A 19,388-nucleotide genomic window follows, 5' to 3' on the forward strand; every position below is an offset into this window, starting at 1 on the left:
AGTTGTGCCTACACGCTGGTAGGCGACAAAGTCATGAATACATATGGAACGCAAGCGTGTTCGTCATTACTGTGCAGTCTGGGAGAGCTTCGTTGTCATGGATTCAACGGTATCGAGATGTGTACACGCTATTTCCCGCGCCCAGAAATGAGACTCTATATGTGAAACTTATGATTGTAAAAGGAGGCTTGTATCTGTAATCTCACGCTTTCATCACCTACCAGACGACGGTTCGCACCGCGACATCTTCCGATTGCACTATTCAACGATTATAAGTTGGATGCAGTATCGGCGGGAATTAATGCAACAACAAGTGGGCCATCGCGTGCATTCGTCGATTCATTCTTTGAAATTTAAAAACTCGTCGATGGCAACCTGCATTCACAAATTATCGGGCTGGAGGGCACACTGTCGTCCTTGATTATATACAATTATATTAAAGAAAGTGTCGACAGTGTTTTGACGTGTCACTCGGCTTGTTACGACATCGACGCTGCGTGCGTGTTTGTTGTCACGTTCTTTTGTCACTGGGCCACTCGCCTTCAAAAACACTGTGTGGAGAATATAGAAGCTTCGTATGGGAATCAAAAGAGCTCCGCATAAAAGTGGCGCTCGTAAGCACACGAAAGATGTGCCTAATCAATACACGACTGATTTCCACATCATTCCGGGTAATTCCGGTCCAGCCTACAGCCGGAAACGATGTGACAAACCTGTTGTACAACGCAACAATCGTGTACAACACACACACACACAATGACTACTGTCATGTTTACAAAACATGCAAAGGTCACACACATGCAAAGGGCACACTCTCGTCCTTGATTACATGCAATTATATTTAAGAAAGTGTCGACAGTGTTTTGACATGTCCCTCGGCTTTTTACGACATCGCCGCTGGGTTCGCTGTTGTTGTGTTCTTTTGTCACGGGGCCACTTGCCTACACCACCACTGTGTGGAGAACGGAAGCTTCGTATGGGCATCAAAAGAACTCCGCATAAAAGTGGCGCTCGTAAGGACACAAAATATCTGCCTAATGAATTGCCACATCGTTCCCAGTAATTCCGGTCCAGCCCACAGCTGGAAACGATGTGACAAACCTGTTGGACCTCACAACAACGCAAGAATCGTGCACAACACACACACACACACAAATGAGTACTGCCATGTTTACAAAACATGCGAAAGGTTGTTTCCAGGGAAACAATTGGTTGTGCTGTAGGTGCTAGCAAAAGTGGCACAGCCGTCAACAATGAACACAAGACTCTGGAGACACTGTGCTTCAGATTGTGCCTTTCGCTCCGCCAACCGTTCAAAAGAATATTGAAGAAACCTGACTCGCGGTGACGCTATGCTTACCTTTACGGTGACCAAACTAGAAGCCAATCTGACGAACTTCTGCAGTTAAGCGCGTAAATGCGCCGAAGTTGCGTTATTTAGGGTTTAAATATGGACATTCGGCCGCTCTTGCTTTTTTGACGTTGGCAACATGACGAAATGCAGGGTTCCCGATATCGCCATCACAGGCGGTGATGGTTATTTCGGCTCCGTCGATTTTTGGGACCCTACGAAATAGAGATAACTGTCCGATGTTGCAACGCCTGGTTCGTCAGGCTCGACCGGCGTTACTATAGGGTAGCGTGACGTTGTCGGCAGGCTGCAGACGTCCGGTAGACCATGGCGACCAGGCAGGGACGAAACGATTTCTAGTGCGATACTTGCAATTTATTCAATGCTTGGTGAAGGATAAGAAGAGAATGAATGAATGAATTGAAAAACTACATTGCGGGGCCCCTTAAATAGGCCCACTAAAATCGTAGGTGGGATCTTGCGCACGTCAACGTCACGTGACATGCACTGAGTCTGGTCGGGGATGGGCGGCTGATACCTTCTCCCAAGTGACATTGCATGTGCTCGCATCCTCTCGCGGCAATCCACGGAGTCCGGTCGGGGGGGGCGGCTGATCCTTTCTCTCAGGTGACGTTTCCACGCGCTTGCATCCTCTGGCGCCAACCCACGGGTCCTGTTTGGTTCGCGGAAAGCGTTCGCCCCTAGAGTTGGACAGTTTGCGAAAAGGGTTCTCCCCTTGGTCGCACACACACAAAGGTGCCCGAAATCACTGCGGGGCACCCGCCAGACCGTCAACCACTCCAGATAACCATATAAAATTGGGAATCTATCCTCCGTTTCGATTAGGCATGGTCTTTGAGCATCCTTTTTGCTCGGGGTGTTACACGCCAATCGTAACATCGCGTAGCGTTCGCGAAACCTTTCTTATTAAAGTTTTAAGCGTTTGGTCCAACAATATTGAAGATGGGCTCCAAACATGGCTATTTTATTCATGCAACGAAAGTGTTATTCGAGTGTCATCGGCGCATCTCCCAGCGCTGTCCAGTCCACGAGGGGCGTTTATTGGAATATCACTCTGAACCATTCGTGGCAGTTGAGATGTCTTAATGGTGGAGTTGATTATGTTGATGATCATCGTCTTCTTCATTGTCGTAGTAGGAAAAACTGTGGCGCCTACGAAATTACAGGATCGGCCAAGATTCGGGCTGCATAAGGAAAACGCAGTAAACTGGAGAGAATAATCTAGTTAACTATCTCTAGAGATTGAGTGCTAAAGGAGTAGGGAACCGTCAGACTGGCATAACCAAACTGAAAGAATATAAGCAAATCACTTCCTCACGTTCTGTTTATTCATACCGCCCGACCCGCTACGCCGTCGGGCGTGAACCCGACTCCCATGAAGTGTAGCTCTGTTTACCTCATGTTAGGCCTCGATAATATAAGCGATAAGTTCTCTTTATAATCGGCGCTTGAAGTTTATTCACATAGTTCCTGAAAATCTATGAACGCTGTTTTCAATTAACAGTAAAGTACACTGGTTTCATCTTGCTTCTGCCCTTCAACTGCCTTACCTTGGCAAACTTGGCATTTGGAAGCCATAGACTAATTATCAAGACTCACTGGCACTCCTCTGCCGACCAAGTCGCATGCATGTACTCCTTTACCTTTCCGGTCTGCATGATAAAGACTGGACTCTAGCAGGTCCAAGGTGTCTCGTCTTTCTCTCTAATATTGTCGGTGGTTCATTCTCTCTTCCGTGTCCCCCTTTGTACCGGAAAAGCAGGGACTGCTGCTTATCTTGTCCCGCACGGTTGATTCACTTATGTTTGTGTATTTTTACACTCTTGTTTGTATGGGCTATGATCTCTCCTGTGTGGTGCCCACCTCCAGCTCTGGTCCATAGGGTGCACCGTCAGTTTGTAAATGCGACAGGGTAGACGCCAATTTTATCGAGTGCTCGAAGAAGTTCTTTTCCTCCTGCACTGTGTTTGCTGTTTTCATCCTTTGCTTACACTTTACTCTCTTTCTCTGACTTTCTTTTTAGTGGCACCAGCGTCGAATAGTTCTCTCGTTTCTTACGCACAACTTCCGGTCCTCTTCCTGCGACGACCAGGGAAGAAATTCAAAATAAATAAGAAAAAAAAATGAAAGAAATAGTAGAGCACAAAATTCACGAGTTTCATTATAGATATGATATCAGAGCATAAGTTTAGTTGCAAGTTGAATTACTAAAGTGTCAGGAATAATTACAACTAATTAGAAATAACTGGTTACCGCACACCAAAGCACAGAATCGTAGACTTTAGAGAGCCGCCACGTGAGCACGACTTTGGCGAAATTCTTGGAGACCGAGAAGTAGAAAGCGGAAGTAACGACATCACTAACTGCATCACAGACAAGAAAATGGCGTGTTATTTAAGCGGCTAATTAATGGCAAACAGTTACCTCCGAGTTCGTTTAGTGCGCTGCGTTCGCCTAAAGTTAACCTAAACAACACCAACGCCGAGGTGCGAGAGCCAAGAGACACCCAAGTCAAAGATTAGGGTCACCTACCATTTTCCTAAGGCTTCTTGTTGCCTATTTGCACTCTTAATTACTGTGTACTTATTCACCGCCTGTCTTCCCTCCTACTCTATTAAGTATCCCTGCTTTTGAAGTAGAGATATTTGTGCATTTTTGCCGTCCATTCATTTTCATCCATGTTTCCGAGTTTCTCTCCAAAAGTGATTTAGTTTTGCGTTCATATGAATTCAGAAGTGGCCTAATTCATGTCACCCTGCACTTTCTCAATTGTGGTTTTACTATATATCTGGGACCCCAAAGGAAACCGGACAACCGATTTTGGTTAGCTTAATCTCTACGAAATATCTGACTTTCAGCACAGAATATTTGCAACCGCTAGAGCTTGAACCATTCCTTTCCAAATTCCTTGTACCAGCTGATATTTATAGTAGCCCTAAAGTGCCCTACGTTTCGTATTTTACAGCGTTCCGCTTCCCCTTCATTTTTAGGTTGTCTTGGTAGATATTTGAGTACGTCTTTCGTTCGCTTATGTGTGCACCCAGATGCTTGTACTCCTTGATTATGGGTATCACTTGCCGTTGAATTGATATCACCTAATTACTGTCTCTAATAAAAATCATAATGCCCAATTTATCTGTGGCGAACGTAGGGCTTGTCAGGATTGGGGGCTCAATCCCATCGCTCGAGATCCGTTGCCAAGATTGGAGTCCGGCATGAATTCGAAGGTAGCTGGCCCATGCCGTCGTCCAACTTATCCACGGTGAGGACGTTGATGAAGGGAAGAACTGCTTCTCAACGAGAACGAGGAAAATGGGTTTATTTACAGTATTTAAATCAGTCTAACATGACTGCTTGAGAAAAGTGCATCAGTCTAACATGAGTGCTTAAGAAAAAGAGTGTCAGTCCAACATGACTGCTCAAGAGAAAGTGTGTCGAGCATCCGCACAACAGCCGTTTTTAAACACTCGGTCCGTCGGCGATACAAGGCGGCGAATGTTCGTTTCGTCATCGCAAAACTAGCCGCCTCCCGCGAAACAAGGTGAGGCGAGCGTTCGTTTACTCATTGTAAATTCGCCGCCGCCCCGAAGAACAGTTTACGCACACAAAGGCACACACATTCCGAGGTCTGAAGCCGACGTCAGAGGGGCGCCGTTCCGCAGAACAGTTTACGCACACATAGGCACACACCTTCCGATGTCCGGCGCCGACGTCAGAGGGGCGCCGTTCCGGGTACCTCGGAGACATTCTGGGTAGCTCGTTGTCCTGCGTGCCGGCCGGCGCATGGGAAGCGACATAAAACGGCTTTCCCGCGGCAGCTTGCTCACGCGTAGCAAATCAGGTCCGCGCTGGGGACCTCGGGCACAATAGTTCGTCCGTCGAACCCGTTTCGTCACAACGGCGATGGGGCTGGTGGATGGAGGCGGTTTTCAGCACAAAGCCCGCTTCTTCGAACGCAGCCTAGCTGCAGCGACGGAGAGTGGGGGATGCGTGTCTTGTCCCCCAGTCGTAATTGGGTGGCAATCCTACATTGCAGCTCGCCATTCTTAACAGGCTTACATTTGTCACTGAATTGCCAAATATCTGCGCAAGTCTTTGTAAAATCCTTACATTGTCTGACAGCACTATGTCGTCCACATACATCATCCCAGGGACTATTGGTTTCACTCCTTGCCCATTGCGCGCGTAAAATAAACCAAAACCTGATTCACTGTTCTCCAGTTGTCTTTCTATACCACTAACATGACGTGGGAGAAACAATAGAAACAGAATTTCTTCCTTTCGTCCTTGGTGGATCTTCACTATTTCTTTGCATTTCTGGCCTTACAATACTATTTGCCTTACGTTGCCTTCAGCACCTCCACGATATTTCCATTCATGCCCTAGTACTTGAGTATATCCCGCAACAATTCCCTGTCTACGTTATCGTACGCTGTCGTAATATCTAGAAATGCTATCCCTAAATTCTATTTTAAGCACTTGAGATCTATATGCACTGAGCTAGCACAAAAAGATTATCCTCTAAGCCTCTGCCTGGTCTGAACCAATACTGCGGTTGGGCCAGCACACCACTCTTTTTATCCACACACTTCGACATGTAATTTTATGACTTGATTTGCATTCTACCTTTAATCTAAGTAACTGTAACTATCGTCTGTAGGAGCACGTGTCATCCTCATCACGTTAGGCGTCGTAGATAAGGTGATGATCTTGCTGTCACATCACCCAATCGGAATTTGTTCCCGTGTTCAAAATTGCGGCTGAAGACATCTCACGATGTCTGTCGTCGAAGGTAACGCGTTTGTCATCGGTTCAGTGCAGCGGCACAACGCACTGGCGCCGTCGCAACGAGCTACGTACGAGGCGTGCAATGCAGCAAAGCATGCGCTGCGCCCCAGTGGCAGTCCAATGGCAGCCCACTGGCAGTCCCGTCCAAATTTGAACGCTGAACAAATAACCAATATAGTCACTAGAGTCGAGGAAGAACTTGGCGAATGGACAAGTAAAAAGTGGGAATATAGTGAGCTTGTAAGTGTAATAAGGACAGAAACACGGAAAGAGAAACAACTTGTTCGTTGGAAAGGAAAAAATAAACCGAAAAGCTGGTGGAACAGGGAGACACGAGAAGCGATCGCCGAACGACCGAAAGCATCCCGAGAGCACAGGCAGGCAGAGAAGGCGCAGTTGCCGCAGGATGAAAGAGCCAGTAAATGGTAAATATACCGGGAGAGATAGTATATGGTTCAAATACTGGTGCAAGGAAAGTTAAAAGGTGAAAGTGAACGTTGGTTGTCTGAAATATGTCAGAAAAGGAAGCGCGCAATTATTAGGTAGGAAGTCCACAACAATACAACATATCCTAGACGAAGATCGAAACCAGCTGGAGGGGAAGCGGCATTAAATTACATCCGAAAAATAAAAGCCGCATCTTTCCAAGGATATAAGACGGTTGTATTTGAAGAAAAAAAAGGAGCATGAAACAGACCCAGGTGGAAAAGGAGCTGGTGCTGACGAATTTACACTGGAAGAAAGCCGAAGAGAAAATTCCTAAGCGGACACCCACAGGGCTAGACGAGGTTCCCGTTAGGCTGATTAATGAACTAGGACCAAAAAGTGAGGTAGCTCTGGTGAAAGCAGTGGAAACAACTTTAAAAGATAGAGGAATACCAGACAGTTGGCGACAAAGTAGAATGAATTTAATTTATAAAGGTAAGGGGAACAAAAATAGAATTCACTCGTATAGACCGTTGACCATTACATCGGCAATATACAGGCTAGCAATACAAGCTATCAAATTAAAGCTTCAAGCATGGGCTGATAATGATGGCATTTTGGGAGAACTTCACAATGGCTTTAGAATAACCCGCCGTGGTTGCTCAGTGGCTATGGTGTTGGGCTGCTGAGCCCGAGGTAGGGGGATCGAACCCCGGCCACGGCGGCCACATGTCGATGGGGGCGAAATACGAAAACACCCGTGTACTTAGAATTAGGTGCACGTTAAAGAAGCCCAGGTGGTCGAAATTTCCGGAGTCCTCCACTATAGCGTGTCTCATGAACAGAAAGTGGTTTTGCACGTAAAACCTTATAATTTAAAAAAAAAGGCTTCAGAATAGCTAGGCATTTCGATGATAACTTATTTCTTCTTACTCAATGTATTGAAATATCAAGAGTAGAAAGCAGAGCGTTGTGTGGCGTTTTTAGACATTACAGGAGACTATGACAACTTAAACGGCAACGTCTTGTGGGACATTCTGAAAGGGAAAGGCTTACGTGACGATTGTCTACAGCTTTTGAGAGAGATTTACCTAGAAAGTGCCACTTGCGTTGAATGGGAAAGAATTAGGAGCGAGGAGAAAGTTGATATCCACAAGGGACTGAGGCAAGGGTGCCCTTTATCCCCACTGCTCTTTATGATGTACATGGTGACGATGGAGAGGGCGCTAGAAGGGAGTAATATCGGCTTTAATCTCTCATACAAACAGGTGGGTACACTAGAAGAGCAGCAGTTTCCAGGTGTATTTTATGCGGACGACATAGTGCTGCTAGCTAACAAGCAAAGTGATGTGCAACGTCTGGCTAATATCTGTGAACAGGAAGGCAAATATTTAGCTTTGAAATTTAGTGTTAGAAAATCAGGTATTATGGTATTCAATGAAAACAGTGAACAGACAGTGGCAATACAGGGCCAGGAAATACCACGGGTAACAGGCCGCTCTGGCGCTTCACGGTGCCAAGGAAGTCCAATTGCTGGTTGACCTCGAATGCGCCAAAGGCTGCTTCTCTGGAAACGTCATCGACTACCGTATGCCCTCCACAGCGGCCGAGGGCACGGCGTGCCAGATTGTCCCTCATCTATCCGTATGGAACGAGTTTTTCTTCCGGCTTAATTTGGAGCTGCGCGAGTTGTCGGAGAGGCAACTTGGCCTGGTGTACACCTCTACGAATCACTTTGCGTCGCAGACAGAGGACAACTACATCAGACCGCCACACTGCTGCGCTGGCTTCTCGAGACGCATCGCTGCACGGTGTCTGTGCATATTTCGGACCCTGTTGAGGACAGTCCGAAAACCTTGAGATTGCACAGAGATATACTTTGGAAAGCACTCGATGGCAATTCTTTTATAAAATGTGTGACCTTGGGGGCATTTGTCACAGATCGAGAGCTAAAGCTTTTATAAAGTTATCTTGTCTCTGAAATGCCTCGCTGAATTTAAACTTGTTGTTGACGCAAGTGATTGGTGCATTGTACCAGCAATTTCGACGCTTCTGCAAATTACAAGAACGTTGACTAAGCTCTCCTTACTCATGATATGACACTTCGGAAAATATAAAGCACAAAGATCTTCCTTAGTGCCATCAAAGCCAACTCAACATTGCGACATTTGACGCTGGCAACCCACGCAATTCAAGAAGACCCAACTTTATTCGTTGAATTTAACGCCAGTACATCCATCCTACATTTGAACATGTGCGCGAGCTCCGATATACTCTATGATAATACGTTTAAATGGGTTTTCAATGGTACGCTTAAGAACGGCACAGTCTGCAGCTTAGTAAGTTGTTTCATTTTGGACTTGGAAAACGTGAGGATGCTGGCAGAAAACAAAGTTTTGCAAGACTTTAAGTTCATATGTTTCTCTTCACGCCATCGTGGACTATCAAACACGGACCTAATTCCGCATGGAATGTGTGCGGATATCGTCCCATGGCCTGAAGCGATTTCGCAGTACAACACGCTGCAGTGCATGACACTGAGTTTCAGCCGTTGGAATGCTGAGCATTGGAGATAATATTTACGTGTTTAGTCGAAACATAGAATCCTCAAGATAGTAACCATTCATGTGCTAGAAAGCGAAACACGGTAACTTGGCCAGTGTCGTCAAGGAACTTCAATAAAGCGGCAGTGAAGTGAAAGTTTCTTTCAGAGCTCCCTCCAGACTAGACACATTGGCACTTTATGGATGCAAGCGCTGCTCTGAACTTGAAGCGCATGTGCCGTACAATAACGAACACAACTTTCTTCTAGTTTTTCAACAGCTTCATACTTTTTCCCACTTGAATACTTTGAGCCTGAGAATAAATCGCTGGGACAGCACGATTTCGTTTCTTATTGCTTAATACATAGCAACCACATCTACGCTCCAAAAGCTCCACATGCAGTTCAGTAACACATATGGCCCGCTGAGCATCACTGAGCTTGGCATTGGTGTCGATGCCAGATTAGGCGAAGATGTCCATATTCGTTGCCGATACTATAATCCAGAGCGTGGCGATCCGAAAAATCTGCTTATTGCTCTGGTCCTCACCTCCACTTCCCTACTTCATGCACCGCCTGAGCGCCGGCATCTTTACGAAGCGCACGCTGTGCAGCACCACCACCTGGGGTTTTTTTAAAGAAAAATTATGACGAGTGCGCCGCCTCCTAGGTCGTCCTATGCGACACAGCGTGGAGGAACTCGGGATTTTTTGGCACGAGCAGCTCAATTCCTCAAGCACGCAAGGTGCCGCTTGCGTGCTTGAGGAATTGAAGCAGCCTTCCTCCTAAATAATCAACCTGGTGAAAACAAAATGTAGGACCTGTGGCGTTCTCACCCGTGCTCTTGGGACAAAGAAACGACAACACAGTAGTGCAAGGGTATTTATTGTGCCTTTTATACACTAATGCTTGCTAGCCGAATTGCTATCCACAAGACATGCCGATGGGCGCGCGACAAATCTAGGAAGTCCGACTCACCGCAACCCGATTACGAGTGAATATGTTCGCCCCATGCTGGACACTAACGCCTGGTCGCTACGCGTACGGTCACGCGAACGAAGGATCGTATTCGTCCATTCCGGTGTAGGCCTCGCGAGACGGTCTTGCAGAAGCATGGCTCGGCGCAAGCGCGGAACGTCCGCGCCGCTTGCCGATCCGTAGCCAAAGAGGAAGAGCGTACACGGATGTCCACGATACGTTCATTTGAGGGAACGCCAGCGGTTCGTGAGCAGGTGCGAGTAGGAGCGGGCGTGAGAGAAAATCGGGGGGCTTTTTGCTCCTTCAATATATGACTCTGCCTAGGCACTACGAAGGAGGTTTCTTAGCGCGTGTTGCATGCATTTGCCCCTAGACGTGCAGGCATTGCGGAGTGCGCATAGAGAAATGGAGTGCGGTCGAGTTTGTTTACGCGCCGCCGTTGGCTGCATGCGCCGTGAGGCAGTGGGCCGGACCTCCCATTTGGTGATCGCTGTGTCTGAAGGAGGAAGGTTCCGTCTGGTGTTGACCAGTCGCGAGTCACTTTTTCACGGGATAAGTCGCGGGTAGCTTTTTTCGTCGCTACGATAGATTGGATTTTTTACAAGCACTGCTCTAGGAGTGCACATGTAACCGGCAAACGGAGGCTTTAGGAGACCACCTGAGGTCATGATAAAGCAGGCGGCGCAGGATCTGCGGGGCTTGGTGTCCCCGTTGGTGTCCCCGTTGCCGCTTTGGTGTCCTTGAGGTGCCGACAATAATGCGAAATAATGACACGTTGTTAAAATTGGTAAAAAACACGATTGAATAAAGATATTTACGTCCAGCCGTCAACTTGTGACGATAAGTGCAGCACTACCACGCTCCGCTACTTCGCACCACAAGTCAGAGCTTTGCGTCTGAAGGTACGTTGGATAGCTTGCTAAGCACTCTGCCTTCTAGATTTTCAATATATGCGGCCAGGGCTCTACTACGATCGCAAGCTATGATCCGCCACCATTGACTTAGCATGAGCGCCGCAGGTGCGAGACAGGCAGCCAGCGTCCAAGCGTAAACAAACTCGACCGCAATCCCGGCACGCCTAGGGACAAATTCCTACAACACGCGCTAAGAAACCTCCTCCGTAGTGCCTAAGCAGAGTCATATACTCAAGGAGCAGAATCCACCAGATTTTCCCCCTTCCGCCCGCTGTTGCTCGCGCCTGCGCACAAACGGCTTTCGATCCCTCAAATGAACTCTCGTGTCCCGCCCTAACAACCCCGCCGTCAAATGGCGCTATCAGCGCCACACTCGCGCCATCTCTCGTAATGCGTTGCAACCCGAACCGACCACTGCCGGCACCAAGCCACGCGGAGAAGCCGCATTACAGAAAACACGAGACATGAGGGGAAAACATATCAGGGAACGCGTGAGAGTCGAGCATCCCTACAGACCATGGGCTCACCTAGACGTCTTCGCTTACCCCACGTCTTGCGCAGGCCGTGTCTGCCATATACTAGATGTTTCAACTAACTAATGTAAGGCTTAAAAAATCTGTGTGCTCGCTACACAAATGCAAGTAGCTATTGTTGCGTGTGCTCTTGTGCTACTGTATTTGATTGTGAGCCTAAGTCATTAATTACAGTCAAATTCTAATCAGCCAACTTCTATCGAGCGCAAGAACGTCAACGGCTTTCTTTAGCATTGAGAGGGGGCAGGCAATAATCAATCGATTTATTTCCAAAAAAGTCGTTGCGGATTTATTTTTTTTGGCGCTCCAAATAAGGCGCCTGATCTGTGAAAATGCACCGTGCCTAAGTGCTTACGTGCAGCTACATTAGTGCTCTCAAACATGCTAAGAAATTCAAGGTCATTCCGCCCTCCGCAGGCGGATGACCAGAGGAGCTGTAAACATTGTAGTAAGAAAACTTGTCAAGACTTCTTTGCATCACTCATTGTCACTCACTAATGACGGCCACAATGGCTTTGCGGTCGCTATGATATGATATACGCTGATCGGCATACTCGCGAATGCAGACACATCCTTCGATTATGTCAAATTTATGCACGTAGGCCGCTGGGTGGTCGGTTGGGCCGGATCGGTGTAGCATGGCAAGCGATATGTCTGCAACATGAAAGGCGGAAACCACTGATCTTTCGCTCCCGACGCATCCACATTAAAATAACCGACAATGACAATAGCGGTAGTGTCATCGCAACTGACCCACGCAATGTGAGTAGCCATGAACCTTACGCGGCTAGGTCATTGCATTTTATGCTTGCTTGCAGGGGTATGACGCATCGATGGCAGTTTTCAACATGCTGCTCTGTACGCGTTATACGTGACTCGAAAGAATGTAAGCACTGTTGTTTCACTTTGATGGGTGTTTGTAGTCCCTGGCTTACGGCGCTATGAAACATTGTATTGGCGGGACTATGACCCACTGATGATGATAGTTCGTGTGTGCATACACGGAAATTCTATGGTACCCTAGCCATATACAACTCGGCTGTAAAACGACTAATGTCATATCTCGCCAGGTTATGCGCCAAACGTTTCGACCGAGTCTCCCGCCATCCAGCCCTCGTGGCAGACCTCGCAAAAGTGTCCGCCGACTAGGTCAAGGCAGTTGACATGGTAAGACGAAAGTTCCGGTGCGTCGAGGGTCTGCACGACGTCATGCAACTGGCCGGGGTAGTCAACGAACAGGTCACGTGTCTGCCACGTAAGGACGGCCTCACGCAACTGGGTGGCCTTAATCAAGACTGCTGGGCCCACGTGAGGCGCTACTTGCTGCTGGATGACGTAGCACGGCATTGCCACTCACCGCCGCATCCGCCGGCGCGTTTTGTTGCCACATGACCCACAGCTTGAAAGGCCTGCAACGGAGGCGCACAATATCCAGTGAAAGAGTTCGCTTTTTGTTTGACTACTATTATAGCAGCACTTTCAATGTGTGTTAACCCTTTTGTGGTTCGCGCTACTTTTGTTTCATAATCCATAGGACCTATTCTGTTCCATTTAACATATCAATCTTGAGCGTGGCTGTTCCGTAAACTGTTCATTATTTGAGCTCGAACGTATGTTTTTTAATGAGTACTGCCAGCACTCGTGTTCTCATTGACGTTTCCAGCCCTGTGGTACCAAACGATTTTTGTCTCTACATTCTTGTCCTTTGCTGCATATCTTTTGCATACTTTCTTGTCGCGAAGAACAAAGCTCCTTGCTCAAATGTTTGTAGATGAGTTCGTACGGCGGTTGCTATAACGGTAGCAAGGTTGACATTTGGGCGAGTTGGTTAGGTTCCATGGTGAAGTATGTGAGTGCAAACAACACAGAGGAAGCCGAAAAAAGGACAACACGAGTCCTCGCGGTTAGCTGCGAAAAGAGCGCACTTGTCCATTTCTTCGGCTTCGTATGCGTTGTTTGTGCTCCCCTAGATCTCCGTGCGCAAAATAACAATTATCGCGCGAATATTTTCACTCTTACCTACTGGGCAAATAGCAAAGAGAGACAGAAGAAGGCATTCAATAAAGCATTACGTCATGTATTTTCTCTCACGGGTTGTAGAAGTCTGAATGTATGTACTGTTATTCTCATGCATTGGCAGTGCTTGGATGCTCATTCGCTGCATGTCACGCAAGCTCCTGCAGTTTGTGCATGAGTCATGCTTTATGTGCCTGATTAATCGAGACTCGCCAGAAGCGTTTCTTGTCCGTGCGTGGTTGCGTTCTCAGTTGTTTGTCACTGTACCATGACTTTAAGAACATCAGCATTGATTAGGAAATAAGTGCAAGCAGCAGTTTTACGGTTGGTATTGCGTTATAGAGTATTTTTTCTTCCAACTAGAAGCTGATGTGCCATGTCAATAAGAAGGTTGAAAGCGTGAAACCCTGATGGTGTGAGAGTCTAGCATACTTCACCAACAGTTTATGGAGACATAATCGACGTCACAAAATTTTATGCCGCATTCAAATGCGTAATAACTCGCTCCGATATTGCAAAGCATGCCCTATCTATTACCGACGAATGTACTTCATCCCTGTGGTTTACGAACTACGGTGCATTTAATGTGCAAGGCGCGGTCAATAAGATTTCTGTAATTCCCACGCTGTTTATGTTGAGATCTGTCTGTATGAAAAATATCGTGCATAAATTAGGATATTTGGTCCGCACGGTCTGCAAACATGTATACCTCCTTGTGTGAAAATTTGTGGAAATGAAATTCAAAATGGGAAAAAATATTCAACAACCCAGCTACACTCCTTTAACCTTCGAAGTTTACCTCCTGAACACACACAGATTAAGGAGATGTACCATGTGTCCCAGCTAGCGTTAGCCAAGCTGGTCAACGAAAAAGACGATTTAAAAAGCAAGGTCCAAGATACATACATAAGACCTAGGGTGTTTGGATTTCACAAGTCTGATGACCGAACGCTGTCTGTCTGATGATTAAAGAACGAGGACAGTGTGAAAGCTGGAGCCAACGTTCCGACAAGTGGACTAGTTAGCCTTCTTCAAGGACTTGCCTTGAAGAAGAAATGTCCACTCGTTAAAACGATGGCTCTAGCCTTCACCTTGTTCTCGTTTTGCTCATCGTCTTGAATTTCCATCTCCCCACTTCCCCCTGTTTTGCCATGTCTGATGATTGTATCTTTCACCCTGTTTTTTCTTATATGAACAGCCGGCTATAATGTTAGCTGGGGCAGTCTACACAGGGTGCCCCAGGTAACGTTAACCAAGCTCTTAAAATTCTTTTAATCAAGTGTTGTTTGCCCTGGGATGTTTCATAAACAAGAACATGAAAACGTGAAATGCACAAAAGATAACTTGGAACTCGAACACCGTATAAGTAATCTTATTCCCGGTTTGACTAAATGCATTTTACAAAAATCATTGAGGTGGCTTGGCTTGATATGCTTACATTTTGATCACGTTTGTGCACCTGGCGTCACATCAGTCTGTAGAGCAACGTGACGCATTTTGCATTAGGTGTGGTCACTTGTGTTAGTGTGTGGGCTACAAGAAACAAAACGCTGTTAACAAGTTAGTTAACAGCGTTTATATATATATATATATATATATATATATATATATATATTGTGGGAATTTATAAGCTATTCTTTGTCATCTGTACACGATCATCATCATATGGGGTTTATATGGCGTTCTTCTTCATCATCGCTTGTGGGGCTGGCTCTCGAGTGTGCTCCGTGCTGTGGGCGTGGTCGGTTCGCCTAATCTTGTGACGCGGAATAAAAGCCGTGATTACTGCTGCGTCACAATATATATATATATATATATATATATATATATATATATATATATATATATTGACAATTGTTTTCCGGGCAATGCAGTTAAGGGAGGTTTAAATCAGCATTTTCAGCAGAAAGATTGTAGTGCCAGCAACTGCTGCAAGGACAAAAAATGGCTGTGGCTTAGCTAAGGTTAAGCCCAGGATGCGAAGCATACTAGCCTTTATTTTAGTTGTTGAACCACTGTTTAGCCTGGTGAACTGTTGTTGCTTGGCTATATTTGGTTCGGCTAGTAGAAGAAACAACTCATGCGTTACTCTGCTTCGTCTTCAAGAGTGGAACGCGACAGCGTTCCCGTCGACCCGCCAAGGGGTGTAAGACAATGGGCTACGGCGCAGCGACTACGCGCCCCGCATTGGACGCGGTGAGCGTCGAGCAACGCAGCGTTCGGCGCGGCAACGAAATGTGCGCCTGAGCAAGCGACGCACGCCTGAGCCTTAGAAACAGCTCGTTTCTAAGGCAACACCGCATTCACTAGAGGCGCTTTTCTACCGCTTCGAAGCATCGTACTCGTGGGTCAGTGGTAGCGTCTCCGTCTCACACTCCGGAGACCCTGGTTCGATTCCCACCCAGCCCATCTTGCAAGAGTTGAGCCAAAGCCACCTAGAAAAAGCGCAGCTGCTTAATACCGCCGCGACGCCGCGAGCGACGGCGCGAGTTGGAGCCCCATTTCTCCTCTGTCGTGACGTCACGGTGTCACGTGGTATTGAAGGCGACACCGCCACGCCTGAGGAGCTGGGTTGAGCTCTAGTAACATGCTTCGCATAAAACCATGCTCTCACTATACACGGTAGTTGGTTTCCTGTGTAAATCGTCATTCAATATGATTGAGGTAGCGCTCTCATATGGCATTGTACGCGCCAGTGCTTATTGCAAATATGGCGTTTGACAGCGTTTCTCCCGCCCTCTCGCGCTGCACAATACTAATACACTCCATATAAAATAACGCCGAACGCATACAAATGTTGCCACTGTATACACACAAGTTCTACAGTACACACTTCAAGATTCGATGAAGGTGTGCCACAACAGTAGCTATCGAACGCCGCGTTTTACACACTCTCAACGCAGTTTCCGTGATGCTGGCCGCTTGCTTGTAACGACACGTTGCTGCACGCAAACAATTCTGCAGTTCATGTTGGATGAAGCAGCCACTGACGTTTGCCGGGAAAAGAGAGTTGCTTGGGTAGTGCTTGACAAACCACAACCGAGCAAATGCAGTCGAGCCCCGCGCGAGAGTCTCTGCTCAACTAGAGCCAGGCTTGCAGCTGCTGACTGCGTACTATTGTCTCGCAGGATACTAAAATTTTACTCACGTCTTGGTCGGCTCCTGCGCGCTGCTCCTGAGCAGCAGGACCGGCTGTGGAAGCCAGCATGTGCGGCCTTCTCGGTACATGCGTCGGGACACAGCCGTCGTCGCTCGATGCCCCGTCGAGTTTCGCCGTCGTCCCGGAAGGCGCACTTGTCGAGATGCTTTAACTAACTTACAGAACCAAGAGCCTCCAACCACATTCTCCGTCGCTCGTTGTCGGTATAGAGAAACCGTGGAACAACAGCTCCCCGATTTTCGTTGATTTAGGTGCAGCCGGGTAGCATTTCTAGAATTGCTGGTACGCGTAAGGAGGGGCGCGGCATTTCCGGAGGCGGCGGACGTTTGTGCGCACGCGCGTGTAAGAGCGGCTACGCGAGAAAAAATCAGGGGGTTTTTGCTCCCTGAATATCTGGCTTTGTCTAGGCACCACCGAGAACTTTCCTTGCTTGTGTTGTGCGCGTTTGTCTCCTAGGCATGAACGGCATTGAGGAGTGAGGTCGAGTTTACGAATCGACGCTTCCTGCCGGCGCGGTGAGGCAGCTGAATCAGGGGGCACAGACGCCCCATTTGGTGATCGCTGAATGTACGTCGTACAGACTTTCTCGCGCCTGCGATGCTTGTGCTGAGTGAGTCATGCCATATTATAACTTTGTCCCGCCTTCGGACGTTCTGCCTTGGAAAATGAACGCGATTGCCTGGTGTCACGCCGTGAGCATTATTGCCTTTGCGTTTCGCCCACGTTAGGTTAGCTTATGTTTACGGTAGGTTAGGTTAGCGTAAAAGCGTTAGGGTGGCACGGCGTATTCTCAGTGGTTACGCAGTGTGGCATATTGCCTCTGCGTTGCGGCCACGTTAGGCAAGGTTAGGTTACCGTGAAAGACGTTAGGGTGGCGCGCCGTATTCTCGCAGCGGTTACGCCGTGAGAATTATTGTCTGCGTCTCGGCCACGTTAGGTTACCGTGAAAGGAGTTAGCGTGGCGCGCCGTCTTCTCCCAGCGGTTACGCCATGAGGATTGTGTTTACTTTTCGGCCACATTGAGTTAGGTTAACGTTAGGTAAAGTTAGGTTACCGTGCAAGGCGTTCGGGTGGCGCGGCGTATTCTCATAGCGGTTGCAGGGCCGTTGCGCGGCACCAACGGCCTCCCAGCCACTCGCGTTCAACCGCTGTTGGTTAGGCGCTCTGCCTCCTCGATTTCTCATATGTGCGGCCTGGCTTCTACTACGCTCCCTACTGCTCCCTAGGAAACATCTGTGACGTTAGTTTCGGAGTACATCACCGTAAGGCGCGAGAAAGGTATTCTCTGGCACGGCAGACTTAGCATAAGGCGGAGCGTAAACAAACGACCGCACTCCGCAATGCCGGCATGTCTAGGGGACAAGCGCATACAAAACGCGTTAAGAAACCTCCTCCGTAGTGCCTGTTAGTGCCGTAGTGCCTATTAGTGCCGTAGTGCCTCCGTAGTGCCTAGGACTTACGGAGTGCCCATCTGTCGGAAGCGCCTCCCTTGCGTAGTATGAGGGATCACGCGGCGCACTCCTCATAGGTTTGGCTTATGGCGTTCAATAAAAACACCACGTGGAAACCCTCCTGGACATTTCGGTAAGTACTCTCAAAACGGGGGAAGCTTTTCACTGTCGAAATAATAATCTTGGGCAAACTGAAAGCAGAGAATCGTTTACAGACGCTACCTCTTTACCGAATACGTAAAGAGAACGCCACTGCGCGCGGTCGCCGCGATGGAATCTCCCGAACCGGCTTCTTGCGTGAACAGTAGGCCTACGCTGTGAGCAACCCATGTGAAATATGGTCTCATAATGGGCTCTCTGTATAACTAAATGGAGTGTAATAGAATAAGCCTTCAATGCTGCGATCGCACGGGTTCGCGGTGACCGACTATGCGCCTGCATCCATCTACGCGCGCAATGTTTCCCTTTCGCTGCAAGCCCGTTGTCCCATCGTGCCGTGAGCTTTAGGCCGCAGCATGTGAGCAATTGACAGCACACCAGCAACCAGTATTGCATGGAAACTATCTGAGCAGTTCAAGAATAACTTCGTTATAACTACGGACATCGACACCTACCAGGACGACTGGGATGTCCCATTGGGATGGGATGTCCCATTGCGATGATTGAATCTTTATTTTTCTAAGGTCTAGCTTAGAAGTTTAAATACCATTATTTCTCAAGCTGCCTCGGACTGTATGCTTATCGGTCGTCTCAGCAAACAATTACTCGCTGCTTCGTTTATGTAATCCAGTATATTTCATTGTTTGGTGCTACACAAGCTTGAGCATATGTCATGCCTCTTTTTATGTGCTTTTTATGGTCCGCATTCCATAGCTGTGAACTTGCCAGTATCTATCATGAACAAGTTCATAGACCAAAACTTCATGACATTAGCCGGGCGGCGCGCGCAGGCGAGCGTCTCACTGCGCGCTTTTTGCTATACTTTCCGAACATCGCAGCCCCAACGCCTTATTAGAAATCTTGAGCACCGTCCCGACCGATCATCGGCTCAGAAGGCAGTGAAGGCACTTTTGTGTTTTCTCAGAACTTCTGGTTTGCTCGAGCGACTTTAACTGAAGTGCTCTCCGTACACATACCTACACCTTCTCTCTCCCTTCTTTCTCTTCCCCTTCTCCCTTCCCCCAGTGTAGGGTAGCCAACCAGACTAT

This window comes from Dermacentor andersoni, chromosome 8, assembly GCF_023375885.2.
Source record: "Dermacentor andersoni chromosome 8, qqDerAnde1_hic_scaffold, whole genome shotgun sequence".
NCBI lineage: Eukaryota > Metazoa > Arthropoda > Arachnida > Ixodida > Ixodidae > Dermacentor > Dermacentor andersoni.